Raw genomic sequence first — 13,263 nt, 5'->3', positions numbered from 1 at the left:
TGATGCTATATAGCCTATTGCCTTCCTCGATAAATGTACTATCCCACACAAAAAGAATTATTCAATTCGAACCAGTAGTTTCGGAGATTAGCGCGTTCAAACAAACAAACAAACAAACAAATTCTTCAGCTTTATAATATTAGTATAGATTTGTGTTTAAATATTGTCTCCCGCGTTGTAATGTCGTCACCCTGGGAAAGTGCTGTCGCAGGGTAACGGCTCAGAGTGGCCCGTTAGTGCAATATCGTTTCCCGCTCTGCTGCACTCCTGGGTGCTAATCGACGTTCTGCTCTGCGCTACGACGATTACGCTCTACTACTTCTGCCGGCGCTCGTGTAGGCTCCGATGACGATGTCTTGCGGCGTGCGCTGACGCTCGAGTGCTACGACGACCACGCCCGGCTATTTCTGCCGGTGCTCGTGTTGGCTTCGAACACAGCCATGTCCTGCGGCGTGCGCTGACGCTCTTGTGCTACTTCGGTGATGTCCTTTTGGATTGCTCACTACAGCCGCGCAAAGATACCGGATCACGAGAAACCACGTTAGTTACCGCAATGTTAAAGATTGAGTTGGTTAGAGGATCAACTCACCATCAGGCTCACCCTTAGCCGACGGCATTCACAGTCAGGGTACCAAGACTAGCCAGAGGGTCAACTCACTACGTAGTCTGGTGCTGAGCGTGTGTACCAGAGATAAAGATATGCTCAACTCTCCTGTCACTGAAAATGTGAGAACCGTTCACCAACCTAATTTGACAGCTGACTGGATTGGGTAAGTTTTGACGTTTTGCAATTGGAATGACTGGAACGGTCAGATAGAAATTATACCAATAATATATGTGAACTGAGGGATTTGTTGCCGTCGTTCAAGATCGCTAATAATAAAAAATGTAAAACAATGAAAATCAAAGAAAATGTGAAATTTAAATACATTTCATGAAACGTTTTGCAATTTGACGCATAGTAGAATTAATTTTAAATTACAAATGATTAAAAACAGTTATTAATTGATAACTAACAGATTTAATTCACCATATTAAGTATTGAAAACTAAAAAGTCAGTTGTTTTAATATACCATAAAATCATAAAAGAGGATTTAAGTAGTTTCGCCATATATTAAATGTCCAATACATAATAATTTGCGATCGTTATAAATGTTGGGTGTTTTAATTTAAATGCCTAAATATTCTTATTTTGTTCGATCTGGTCACAATGGAAAATGTTATAAAACACGGTTATTTTGAGGCGCTCTCACAATGGAATAATTTGGGCATCCCATTATCCCTGCTGTCACAGTTCTGTGCTGACTGCCTGATCATCGGCCTTCTAACTCTCCGCCAAGCCTGTACTGCGTGCTAGTACATTCGCAACATTTTGTGTTGGGATACGTGTGTTGCTGGCAGTGGCGTGGTATTACCGCTGCGTATGCATGCTTGTTGTTGTTTCGTCTGCTTGTCTGGTTTTTCCGTCTTCTTGTGTTTCTAGAAGTGGCGTGATTTTCCCATTGTATTGTTTGCGTGACGTGGTTTTACCGCTGCGTATGCATTCTTGTTGTGAATAATAGGATGTGCATTTATGGGTTGTGTGGACTAATTTCGTTTAGATATTTAATTCTCACAATATATCAAACTTCAATCGACTGTTTTCAACTGTTTGTCGGTTTTATCGAAACAAAATATACCCACAGCTATCTGGTAAATATATGCATAATCGCATTACCAATGAAGCGCTGTCATCAAGAAAAAAAATTCCCCATGTGGCAGTAAATGCGGAATTTCCTAAGCGCCTAGTATAAAATCGCAGAAAGGGTAGGCAAAAAAATAACTAAACCAAAAGGTATTCAACACGATCTCAATAGAAGCTTCCAAAGACCCCAAGCTAGTAGCAAGAACAATATAAACACAAGCTTATTAAGAAATCAAACGTTCACTTCCGAACAGTACAAACAACAAACGTCTTGCGAACTGGTGGACATAAGTTCAAGTCTTGCGAGAGATTTAAAAAATTAAATATCATTGACCGAAACAATTTTGTAAAATCAGAAAGACTGGTGCCAAATGCACACATGTTTATAAATTGTGAAAGGAAATTTAATTGCGTTTATTGTCATAAACGACATCATTCGACATATTACACATCCATTCCAGCATTGCACTAATTGTCAGAAAAAACAAAGTCAGAATTTCCTCTGGCAACCCCAATGATAGAAACCCAGACATGTGTAGACGATATCCTGTCTGGAAATAACAGTCTTCTACAAGCATATAAATCCTCACACAGGTTGTAACAGCCCTCAAAATCGTAGGGTTTATATTAAAAAAGATTACTACAAATCATCCAGATAAAGAAAAACATATACCGAAAGAAATTTTGTTGAATACTAATTTCCTTAAATTCGAAAAGAAAAGTGCAACAAAAAATCTGTGGATTCAATGGAATGCGATATCTGACCAGTTTTCACACACTATCGGGTTAATATCTGCATTATCCGCCATGACAAAGTGACGCATTCTATCATCTATTGCAAAATTTAGTAACTGCGTCAGGTAAAAATCGGCGTCACCATGCTTTCTACAAACTCAGGTTTCAACATTTTTAATCAACCTGTGAGTCCATCGTTATTGGGCGTTGAATAACACAGATATTGCCATTCCTTAAGACTCTGTTTTTCAGCTTTTATTTTGGTTTTTTTTTCATACACCCCCTTTAACTTGAGAGCCATTATTTCAGATGGCATTATGCCTGAAATCACTCGTGCGGCTTCGTGAGAAACCGTTCGGAATGCACTGGCAACTTTAAGTACACTTAGCCGAAATAAGGATCTACCTGGTTTCGCAAATGTTTTTTGCTTTAGCGCGTTAGCCCATACTGGTGCTGCATACATGTGTTAGCCATTATTCGGCTTAGGGCATTGTTAACTCGCGTCGCTATTTCGCAGGCTTTCTCAGTGTTTGTTTTGTAATTCATTCTCGTGCCAATTATTACGTTCAAGCATTTAAGATGTGGCTGTATCCAACAATATCCAATGTGACGGCTTCTACTTTCTTCCTGCTAGAAATTAGTACTGCTTCTGTTTTTGCCCTGTTTCGCTGTTGTACCATCTCTTAATTTTTGAGCAACAGTGCTGCATATGTACTCAATTTGGTTCAGATCTTTTGCCACTATTGTTACCGCAATATCATCAACATACCTTACTATTTCCATTTCTTCGGTGTTGGAAAGCGAAGGATTCCGTAATAAAGTATGTTCCATAGAAACGGGCCCAGCACCGATCCTTATGGTACTCCACCAGTAGCTTCATACCGCCTTATCCTTGCCCCCCTTATTGAAGTTCCGTAAAATATTTGGGTTTGAATTTGATGGCAGTTTTTAAAGCCCTATCTGGAATGCTATCCAAACCAAGTGCTTTTGCATTGCCGAAACGTTCCGATGCGTGTACTACATCACTGATAGCTCTCCCCTTGCTTGCGTTTGTTGTCTTGGAAACAAGGTTTCTACTACCTCCTGAAGTAGTATAGGACAGGTCGACATTTGTCCTTTATCACCTCTAACTTTCGTCAATACTGCTTTATACGCTCCATCCCACGGGTTTTCATCCAGTTTATCGCAGAATTCTTTAAAGCATGCAGCTTTGCTTTTCCTGATTGCTAAGGTCTTTGATATTTCCGTCGAACTTTGTGGCAGCTATTTCTCAAAACAGCAAATTCGCTATTCGACCAATATATATATATATATAATTCCTCATCTATTGTTTCGTCTTTCCATCCTCTACTTTGAGCTTTTTTCGGCCACCCAGTTCTCTTTTGGCGTTTATTATTACTGCAGCTGTTTATTATTATTTCTTAGTAGTCACTATCTGTGTATATACTCGTATCACATATTTGCTACTTCGGCTTTCCTGCTAGGAACTTACTGACAAACGCAATGTCGATTATGGAGCCATATCCATTTTTTTTTCAAAAGTATACTTGGTTCCTGTGTTTAGCAGTAACACGTCAAGTACCGAGAATGCTTTGAGTAAGGCATTTCCACGTTAGTTTGTCTTTCTACTTCCCCATTCCAAGGCCCAGGCGTTGAAATCTCCTGCATTAAGACTCGGAGTTGTTGTTTGGGCATCTCTAACTAGATGGTCAAGGGGTTTTCATACGCTTCTAGCGATAAACTTGGTGGCGCGTAGAAACTATAGATATCGACACCACAAACCTTCTCTGACATAGAACGATCTGCCAGTCAGTGTTCTATCTTGTACCGTCTGTCGCCGCAGGCCCATATTGCCACTTGACTTGTGCTATCTGAGACCCATGTTCCTGCTTTTAAGCTTCTGTATTGCTCACACATTACTCTATGTACATCTATTTCCTTTTCGTATACCGTTTGTTTTAGCAGTTCCTGAGCTGCTTCTTCGCAGTGGTGTAAATTAATTTGGAGGATTAGCAGATAAACTGGACATCTTTTGCTGCCGATTTGGTGTTTGTTATCCGCCCTTTCACTGATTTTCCAGGATACGAAACGGATCCTTTACACACGTTTTAGCAAAATGCCTTTTTTCTCCATATTTGAAGAAGCATTTGTTTTTATTAAGGATGGTAGTTTCCCATATTCTTCACACAACCCAGCCAATCTTAATTTTTCATGCGTCTAGAATACAAGGTGCGTTCGAAAGTCGACTGGTCCGTTAAAATCTGCTATCTTTATCGATTGTCCAGTGAGATTTTTATGACATTTCATCATTCATTGGAAGTGAAGTTATTGCGTTTGAAGTGTCAGTATTTTTATGTTATCGGTGCGAAAATGAGCTTCGAACAATGAGCCAACATTAAATTTTGTTTTAAAATTAAAACTTTTACCGAAACGTTTCAATTGAGGAAACAAGTTTATGGCGATGTTTGCCTATCCTGTAGCAGAGTGCACGAGTGGTTTCAACGTTTGCAAAGTGGTCGGAGGACGTAAATGACGATGGGCCTATCAAAATCCGCGATCACCGCAAATTCCATCGAAACTGTGCGTGAATTCATCAAAAATCAGTCGAAATCATCATTGAAATTCATAGAATGAAATTATACTTCTCCAAAACATCGATTCTCGCATTTTGACCGAACATTTGCGCTTGCGAAATGTGTGTGCACGGTTTGTTCCGCACAAATTGACTGACGACCAAAAAATTCTCAGAATCCAACATTCGAAGGACCAAGGTCAAAAAGAACAAAAAACTTCCTTTACAATATTGTGACTGGTGACGAAACGTGGTGTTACCATTTTAACAATTAACCACTCCCGTATTCATCTGATATATGTAGGATAGGAGGATGGAGTCATGTGTAGAAGTTCACGCAAGTGAGGAAAGTTCTCTGATCGCCACTCACTTGGGACTGGCCAGAAACGATTCTTTTACACATGGCTCAAGCAGCTCACAACTTCCGGTCTTTGACTAAGTATCCTCTGGGTAGCCTAAGAACATCCGTTCGAAGGCGAGCTAAAGTGAGAAGGTGAAACATCCCCCACATAGGGTTGTGCGCTGGGTTTGGGACCCGCCACGTAAAAACACCCCCAACGAAACGGAACAACAAACCTCGGATGAGAGACCCCCCCCCCCTTTTTTTGACGACCATGGCAAACGAAATAAAGATTACGATATCAGGGCATGCACGTGGAATGTCCGAACCCTTAATTGGGAAGGTGCCGCTGCCTAGCTGGTTGATGTCCTCGCAAAAATAAAGGCTGATATCGCCGCCGTCCAAGAAATGCGATGGACGGGAAAAGGACAGAGACGAGTAGGTCCTTGTGGCATTTAATACAGTGGCCATGTAAAGGAGCGCAAGTTTGGTGTTGGATTCGTGGTGGGAGAGAGACTCCGTCGCCGAGTACTATCATTCACTCCGGTGAATGAGCGTCTAGCCACAATCGCTGATTTGCGCTCACGCCCCGACGGAAGAGAAGAACGATGTGACCAAAGATGCCTTCTATGAGCGCTTGGAGCGCGCTTATGAGAGCTGCCCCCGCCACAATGTCAAAATCGTGCTTGGCGACTTTAGCGCCAGTGTGGGCAAAGAAGGTATCTTTGGCACTACGGTCGGTACATTCAGCCTCCACGCCGAAACATCCCCAAATGGGTTGAGGCTGATCGACTTCGCCAGGGCCCGAATATGGTTATCTGTGGTACTAGATTCAAGCAGAAGAAGATACATCAAGCTACGTGGCTGTCTCCGGATCGAAAAGCCACCAACCAGATCGATCATGTTGTGATAGACGGAAGACACGTCTCCAGTGTTCCAGACGTGCGTACGCTCCGAGGTCCTAACATCGACTCGGACCATTATCTTGTTGCAGCCAAAATTCGCACCCGCCTCTGTGCAGCAAAAAAACGCACGTCAACAAACACAAGGAAGGTTCGACGTTGAGAAGCTGCAATCACAACAGACAGCCAAACGATTTTCTACTCGACTTGCACTCCTGCTCTCTGAGAGCACTTGTCAACAACTCGGTATAAGGGAACTGTGGGACGGCATTTCAAACTCCTTACATACAGCTGCAACCGAAACCATTGCTTTTCGGAAAGTGCAAAAGAACAGCTGGTACGACGAGGGGTGCCGTGTCGCAGCGGAGAGAAAACAGGCTGCCTACCTCGCAACGTTACGATCGACCACTACACGTGCGGGATGGGATAGATACCGAGAGTTGAAGAGGGAAGCGAGACGCAATTGTAGACAGAAGGAGAAAGAGGCCGAAATGCGTGAGTATGAAGAGCTTGATAAGCTGGCCGACAGGGGTAATGCTCGAAAATTCTACGAACAAATGCGGCGGCTTACAGAAGGTTTCAAAACCGGAGCATACTCTTGTAGAACCCCCAAAGGTGATCTAGTCACCAATGCCCAGAGCATACTTAAATTATGGAGGGAACACTTCTCCAGCCTGCTGAATGGCAGTGAACGCACAACGCCATGAGTAGGCGAACCCGATTCCCCAATCGATGACGATGGAGCAGACGTTCCATTACCCGCCTGAAGAACAACAAAGCGGCGGGGGCAGTTGGATTACCGGGCGAGCTATTCAAACACGCCGGCGAAGAACTGATAAGGAGCATGCATCAGCTGCTTTGTAAAATATGGTCGAACGAAGGCATGACCAACGATTGGAATTTAATTGTGCACTGCCCAAACCACAAAAAGGAAGACCCCACAATCTGTGCCAACTACCGTGGGATAAGCCTCCTCAACATCGCGTATAAGGTTCTATCGAGCGTATTGTGTGAAAGATTAAAGCCCACCGTCAACAAACTGATTGAATCTTATCAGTGGGGCTTTAGACCTGAAAGGAGAATCGACACACACCACCTCTAAGTCGATTTCAAAACTGCTTTCGACAGCACGAAAAGGAGCTGCCTCTATGCCGCGATGTCTGAATTTGGTATCCCCGCAAAACTAATACGGCTGTGTAAACTGACGTTGAGCAACACGAAAAGCTCCGTCAGGATCGGGAAGGACCTCTCCGAGCCGTTCGATACCAAACGAGGTTTCAGACAAGGCGACTCCCTATCGTGCGACTTCTTCAACCTGCTGCTGGAGAAAATAGTTCGAGCTGCAGAACTAAATAGAGAAGGTACCATCTTCTATAAGAGTGTACAGCTGCTGGCGTATTCTGATGATATTGATATTATTGGCCTCAACATCCGCGCCGTTAGTTCTGCTTTCTCCAGACTGGGAAATGAAGCACAATAAATGGGTCTGGCAGTGAACGAGGACAAGACGAAATATCTCCTGTCATCAAACAAACAGTCGTCGCACTCGCGACTTGGCTCTCACGTCACTGCTGACAGTGATAACTTTGAAGTTGTAGAAAATTTCGTCTATTTAGTAACCAGTATTAACACCACCAACAATGTCAGCCTGGAAATCTAACGCAGGATTGCTCTTGCCAACAGGTGCTACTTCGGACTGAGTAGGCAATTGAAAAGTATAGTCCTCTCTCGACGAACAAAAGCTAAACTCTATAAGTCGCTCATAATTCCCGTCCTGCTATATGGTGCAGAGGCTTGGACGATGACAGCAACCGATATATCGACGTTACGAGTTTTCGAGAGAAAGGTTCTGCGAAAGATTTATGGTCCTTTGCGCGTTGGTCACGGCGAATATCGCATTCGATGGAACGATGAGCTGTACGAGATATTCGACGACATTGACATATTTCAGCGAATTAAAAGACAGCGGCTACTCTGGCTAGGTCATGTTGTCTGGATAGACGAAAACACTCCAGCTCTGAAAGTATTCGACGCAGTACCCGCCGGGGGAGCAGAGGAAGAGGAAGACCTCCACTCCGTTGGAAGGACCAAGTGGAGAAGGACCTGGCTTCGCTTGGAATATCCAATTGGCGCCACGTAGCGAAAAGAAGAAACGAATGGCACGCTGTTGTTAACTCGGCTATAATCGCGTAAGCGGTGTCTACGCCAATTAAGAAGAAGAAGAAGATTCACCTGATATGGCACCGTGCGACTTCTTCCTTTTCGGAAAAGTGCATTTGCCCATGAAAGGAAAGCGTTATGCAGACGTAGAGGCCAAAAGGCTTGCACCGGCTTACTGGCGGCCATACCGGCCAACGAGCTAAAACACTCGTTTGACATGCTTTTTGGCCGTGCAAAAAGCTGTATTGAAGCAGAAGAAGACTATTTTGAATAAAGTAAATTGATTTTGCCGAATTGTTTTAATTTTTTTTTAAATCCTGTTTACTTTGGAACGTTGCTTGTACACCTTGCTTCTGTTTTTTGGAAGGCTTAAAACTGCTGTTTTCGTTTCTGCATAGGCTTTTCTGATATTTTTAATTGAAATTTGCTCGACAGTAAGTTCTTTTAGCTGCGAACTTTATCATTCTTTGTAGTAACATTGTCCACGTCCCGAATTTCTATTGATTTCTAATGCGTTAAAACTTTTATTTTCAGCTCGTTGCCTAGAACTTTATAAATTTTTTCTTTGTATTCATTGCTGTTTTCTTTTTGCTCTCTCGCTAGCTCCAGCATAGTCTCTACTTTAGCTGTTCTAATTCGCGACACGTTTTTTCCCAGATTTTAAAGAGTTTCCTCATTTTTAACCACTTTTAAAATCTCACTAGCCCATCCGGTTTCGGAGGGGCATGCTTTTATCCCTTTGTCCTTGACAGTCGTTCAATTTCCATTCGTTAGCGCTTCTTTTATTTTCTCCTTAGTGGGGCTCATCTCCATTTTTCCGTCATTTCTCCTTTTTCTTACCTTCACCTCATGAGATGTCTTGCTTTTATTTGGTGGCGTTTTCCGATTGGCTTGTCTTTCGTTACGGATTCGTTTTGTTGCTAGATTAGCTGTTCGATCCGCTTTCTTAAAATATCGACGGCGGAAGCCTGCTTGCCTACCTCCTAAAACCGCCGGCACTGGGCTTTTTACACCTTTCATCGTAACTGCAATGCTTTTTGTGTACTCGCAGACATGTTTTATTAATTCCGGGATCTTACCCGTACTATTTTATACCTACTGGAAGGTGATTTGTCCAGCCGCTCCTAACCTGGAGACAGACGTTGCGCACTAAGCCGCTCACTCTCAGTCAGAGGCTTCCTGCATTTAGTTCGTTTGACATTTATTTATGGGCGATATCGATTCACCTCATCACGGAGACTTCGGCGGGCAGATATAGATTTTAGCTTTAGCTATTCGCTACCTGCTGACCTCACAGTAGTCCAAGCCCAAGCTAGCCCTGTGCCAGAAGGCATACTATGTTACTATCTATGTGCACACCCAAAGCGTTACCGGGACCTGAATCCTCTTATTAGTAGCAAAAGCTAAGGTTGCTTCTTTAAAAATGCTAAGACTACCTCGGCTTGAGCTCTGTGTCGCCGTACTATTCGTAAAATTACAAGTAGTTTCCATGATGCAGACCCATTTAAACATGAAGAATTACATATTGTTTCTCTAATCCATTAAACAATATAACGGCGAACTACCCTAATATTTTAAAAGATATACCTAAAGAAAATCTATTAGACACTAATTTTCTTAAATTTGAAAAGGAAAGCACAACAAAAGCTTTGGGGATACAATGGAATGCGATATCTGACCAGTTCTCATACACTGCTGAGTCAATATCTACACTATCCGCCATAAAAAAGAGGCAATTTTTATCCTCGGTGGCAAAACTTTTCGACCCCGCAGGATGGCTTTCGCCAATAATGATACAAACAAAAATCCTTATACAGTAATTGTGGCTAGACGGAACTGACTGGGATAAAAATGTGAAACTATTTTGTTTAGAAAAGTGGTCCCAGTTCGCGGTCAATCTTAGTGATATCTCACATACACAAATCCCGCAATGGGTAAATTATGCCCCAGAGCACATTTATGTGCGCACACAATCAGACACAGCGACCACCAGTCATCTACTAGTAGCCAGGGCAAAGGTAGCTCCTCTAAAAACAACAAGCCTACCACGAGTGGAACTATGTGGTGCGTTACTACTAGCCAAACTAGTATCCATGGTACAAACACATCTAAATATGGAAAAATATAAATGGTATTTCTGGTCTGATTCCGAAATTGTTCTAGCATGGTTGGAAAAACCACCACATGAATGGCCGACGTATATTTCCAATCGAACGTCACGACTTAGTGAAATCAGCCACATGGCGACCAGTGCGTAGCCAGTGCGGACAATCCTGCCGATCTACACTAGACATCAAATGAAAGTATAAATGTAATATATGTACATAAACTGGCAATCTCAGATCATTCATTTACTTTAGCAATTTATGTGGATGCACCGTTATGTAAATAAATAGTTAGAGAAATATTTGCACTTATTATTTAGACGCAAAAAATATTTAATGCATCGAGAGTGATTTGTTTTTATTAAGAGAATTTATGTTATGGTGAACATTTTTTTGTTCTGTTCTTAGTAAAAAATTCAAAGAACTGAAGAGAATCAGATCTTAATTGAAGAAGAAGGGAAGAGGGGTGATGAAACATATCAAAAAATATATGAAAAATATTCCATTTCGATCAGAGAGCAATAAAGATTTTTTAATTTTTTGATTATCGAATAGGAAAAAAGAGTTTGCAAAACATTATCTAAATATTTCAACCATATTTTAAGATCAAGTAATTTGGCCCGATGAATTCAAATTCAAGCTAAGGAGTTAAAAAATACGTGAGTGTGGTGTAAACCTTCTGATCGCTTAAAACCACAGTGCATACAATCATCAGTGAAACATGGAGGATGTTCTCTCATGGTTTGCGGCTGTTTCTTAAAATTTGGTCTAGGTAGTGTAGTTAAAATCGATGGACGAATGACAGGTGCTTCATATGTTGATATTCTCTGCGAAATTTTGAAAATAAATGCGGAAAAAGTGAACTTGTGCCCCAATTGCGGTTTTCAACCCGACTTGGTCGAATTGAAGTTAAGGCAATTCAACTTCAGATCAACCAAACTCTTTTTCGGTATTGCGAACTTCAACTAAGTTCAGTCGAAGTATGATTGGCGTTGCCAACCTAAGAAAGAGAATTTTGACAGATAGTGAAACAGCTAAAATTTTGTAAACGACATATTTAAACAATTGATTTCAGTTGTCGCTCGCGAAAAAGTGAATAAACATTAAAATAAATAAAAAAATGGATATAAATGTTGATTTATATTACAATGACGAAAATATTGGGGGCAAAATTGATGTGCTACGTATACGAAAAAGCCTTCGTAATCACTCAAATCCATTGGAGCTTCCAAATGCAAAGTAAGCCATAGTTTTTTCACAATTGAGTGGCTTTTTAATAATATTTGTTGCAGATTCATAAGTTATTTTCGATTAAATAACGTGTGCGAGGAACGGCCATACCTCCTATATTAAAACTATGCGCAACTCTGCGTTTCCTTGCTGACGGTGGTTATCAAAAATGCAGTGGAAATGGTTTTAACATTGGGCTGGCGCAACCTACGATATCTTTAGTAATTAAAGAGGTTCTAAATATAATTGAACAACGTACATATTTGTGCCCAATGGATAAAAATTCAAATGACTGAGGAGGAGCAAAACGCTTCAAAAGTTTCATTTAATTCAAAAAGTGCTTTCCCGGGAGTAGTTGGTTGCATCGACGGGACTCATGTTCGCATAATTTCACCAAGAAAAGAAGTGCAACATCTTTATCTTAACAGAAAGGGCTACTACAGTTTAAACGTGATGATTGTATGTATAAAATCTGAATTATATTAGAAACAAAATGGTATAATTTCTTAAAATTTTTAGCTTTGTGATTATAAAATGTATATTCGGTATGTGGATGCTAGGCATGCACAATATTTGCCAACACTTTCAAGTGGAATCTCCGGAAGAAATACCATCTACTTCAAATACTACAAAGACCAATGATGTTTTGGACATAGAAAGAGAAGAAGAGGATACGGCTCGAATAATTCGCAATAATATTATGACTTCCCTCTAAATAATTAAAATATTAAATTTTATTTATTCTTTCTAATGTGCTATTTATTCAGGCATATATTTAAATTTTATTTCAATAAATTCATTAAATAACAATATCACTTCATTTTTTAAAGTAAACTTACACTATGGTACAAAAATATAAAATATCACTTCATTCCAGAATAATTAAATATAAAATACAAAAAAATATTACTTCGTGTATTAAATAACCAAAAAAAATTAAAATCTTTGCGAAGATTTTAATTTAGCAACTTTGAGGGGCTGCACCTTAATTTTAAGTGTATGGAGTTCATGCGCCTCGTTTGTTTTCCTTTCGTATATCTCCATTTTCCTTTTTTTAAATCTGAAGCTTCTTTTTGGACAGTATATGATTTATGTTCAGTTTTCTCCAACTATCCAATTTGTTTTTAAATTTGCTGTTGCGTTTCAGCCTGGATTGAAAGGAATTGCAGCCTTTCCGACTCCATGCAATTGTTCGCCCTCCTTAACTGAACTCTCCTGGAAGGAGTCGGGCGTTCCTGCACAACTGGAGCGGACAATGGCGTACGTTCAAAGGGCACATCGGCGACAGTAGGAGGTATATTCTCCACACCAAATGCTGGCCCACTTGGTGCAACTGCTTCCACACCTAATAAAAAATTTTATTTTTAGTTAATATTTTTAATGTCATAACCATAACTTACTCTCGTCCCCATTCGTAGGCAGTTCTGCTTGGTGGCCCTAAACAATTTAACTGCAGTGCCACACTCTCCCACAATTCTTTGTTATTTTGAATTTATTGTTTCTAAATTGTGGCTTTCCTCTTCCTACTTCTGGA

General features: G+C 40.9%; 1 long non-coding RNA gene across 1 annotated transcript in view; it reads left to right on the top strand.

The window, feature by feature from the left end:
• LOC126766286 (uncharacterized) overlaps positions 1-13,263 on the top strand; it is a 65,764-nt gene extending 52,501 nt beyond the window's left edge. Inside the window, exons 2-3 of the long non-coding RNA XR_007668817.1 lie at positions 8,217-12,188; positions 12,249-13,263. This is a non-coding gene — a long non-coding RNA (uncharacterized LOC126766286). The remainder of the gene's footprint in view (positions 1-8,216; positions 12,189-12,248) is intronic.

Source organism: Bactrocera neohumeralis, unplaced genomic scaffold, assembly GCF_024586455.1.
Source record: "Bactrocera neohumeralis isolate Rockhampton unplaced genomic scaffold, APGP_CSIRO_Bneo_wtdbg2-racon-allhic-juicebox.fasta_v2 cluster11, whole genome shotgun sequence".
Lineage (NCBI taxonomy): Eukaryota > Metazoa > Arthropoda > Insecta > Diptera > Tephritidae > Bactrocera > Bactrocera neohumeralis.
The sequence above is the reverse complement of the archived record's forward strand: the minus strand, read 5'-3'. Positions and strand labels throughout refer to the sequence as shown.